At 37.5% G+C, this 1,850-nt stretch overlaps 1 protein-coding gene and 1 long non-coding RNA gene across 2 annotated transcripts in view; one reads left to right on the forward strand and one right to left on the reverse strand.

Annotated features, from left to right (window-relative positions):
- Positions 1 to 1,850, forward strand: part of ankrd50 (ankyrin repeat domain 50) — a gene marked incomplete at its 5' end in the record, with an annotated part of 46,018 nt that overhangs the window by 9,239 nt on the left and 34,929 nt on the right.
- On the reverse strand, positions 855 to 1,602 carry LOC106528352 (uncharacterized). The gene is made up of 3 exons (XR_001311491.1): positions 1,574 to 1,602; positions 1,426 to 1,489; positions 855 to 1,190 (listed from the first exon to the last, which is right to left on the reverse strand). It is a non-coding gene; the product is annotated as an uncharacterized LOC106528352 (long non-coding RNA).

A 1,850-nucleotide genomic window follows, 5' to 3' on the forward strand; every position in this document is an offset into this window, starting at 1 on the left:
GTGTGAGAGGAACCCCACCGAGGCCTTCAAGAAGTAAGAACTTAAGTTTCTGTTAAAGGATCCAGGATTAGTTGTAACATTAGACTTTATTTGATAAACATGTTTTATTTGTAAAATAAAGACTAAAATTACTGTAGGCTGTTTAGTTTTTATAATTTAAAAATATTTCAACTTGAACTGAGCCATTTTATTTACACACAAAGCATTCTGGGTAAATGATGTGGATAGGTCCTCGGTGCGAGGCTGCTAGCGAGCTATATCCACCCTGAAGGTTAATCTTGGACAATATCTGATGATCGTGTAACACCTCTTTCGGGTTTTTTTTACAATAAACTAGGAAATAAAAACAGGCTAAGATCAGAAGACTAGATTTGTCTACTGGAGCTGGGGAACAGTAATCAGTGACAGACTGGAAGTTTTTCTTTTGATGGTACCATATGTTATAATGAACCAAAAACAATTAACAAAAATATGACAAATTAATAACAAAAATAAACAGAATACCATAAATTATATACAACGTGCTGCAGCAGTTATTGTTCTTAAGTGCACTAGTTACTATTTTAGGAAATAATCAAAATCAAGGCAAGTTCTGGTCAGAGATAAATAAGGAAGTCCATCATCAATGTAGGGATGTTGACATGTCGTCAGCAGCTGCTGCCATTTTCTTCCCAAACTGCTGGGACCAGATTTTGCGAGGCTGCTCGGTGCGTTTGCTTGTAATTTCCTCCTGCTTCNACTTCAGATAATCACGATTTTGGTGTTATTTGTATGGTTTGAAATGTTCGTTTGGAATCTGCTGTCAGATTTAATATTGGTGCAGGATTAAACATTTATCCACATCCCTAATCAGTGGTGCCAAACGTGCCATGTCGGACACAACTAACTTTTCCCAAATGAGAGTTTGTTGAAGTCAGAATGTTCAGGAAGTTTTAAGAGTTCAAGCACGATGAAGTGTCATCTGAAGACTGCAGTGGGTTGGAAGATAGTTTTGTGTGGGCAAAGCTAGTGAGACGGGGGGCTTAGGCTGTATCAGCCTCCTACCAGACCATAAGATGAGTTCAGTTGTAGGCCGGGGTTCTGAACTCCTAGCTGAGTCGTTTGTTAGCTCACCATCCACAAACCTCCAAGCTGATTGACAAGGTTTGAAGAAATCCAAGTTCATCCAAGTCCATCCAAGTCCACCTGGCCTGTGTTAGACAAACAGGGCTGTAAGGTTCTAAAGATCAGGCTAATAAAAGCTTGGTCATGTGTACACAAATATAAATCCAAAATTAAATAAATCCCAACTTCAAAATAAATACGATTAATATTTACAGTTAATACTTTTCTAGTGTTTCACATAGAACAAAGCAATAAATAATTTATCAGTGACATATAATGTAAACAAACAATGAAGCAGCTTAACAAACAATTCAGACTCACCAATTCCAAGGTAATTTCACACTTMATTGGTTGAAAATGTCCCTCTATGAGCTGATCATCCAGTCTAAAAAGTTTTACATCAAAATACTTGTTCAAATTATGTTTTAGAAACACTTTAAAGAGCAAATTAACTGTTTGTAAAACAAACCTGGTTGTAGCCATCAACCTGCTTCCCCCCAGTCATCTGATTGACAGAAAGTCAGTGCAGCTTGGACCTTTTCCCAATGACCATAATTGGTCAACAGTGATCACATGACTTCTCAAGAGGCATTCACAGACAAAAAAATGTGGGAAAGTAAAGAACACATAGGTCTGGGGAAAATAATGTAGATACATATACATAGTTTTTACCCCAGGCTACAATCGACTCTTTTAAATGAAACCAGAGAGCGTTGACAGAGAGGAGAAGGTAGAAATGACTCAGC

This window comes from Austrofundulus limnaeus, unplaced genomic scaffold (genome assembly GCF_001266775.1).
Source record: "Austrofundulus limnaeus strain Quisiro unplaced genomic scaffold, Austrofundulus_limnaeus-1.0 Scaffold373, whole genome shotgun sequence".
Taxonomy (NCBI): domain Eukaryota; kingdom Metazoa; phylum Chordata; class Actinopteri; order Cyprinodontiformes; family Rivulidae; genus Austrofundulus; species Austrofundulus limnaeus.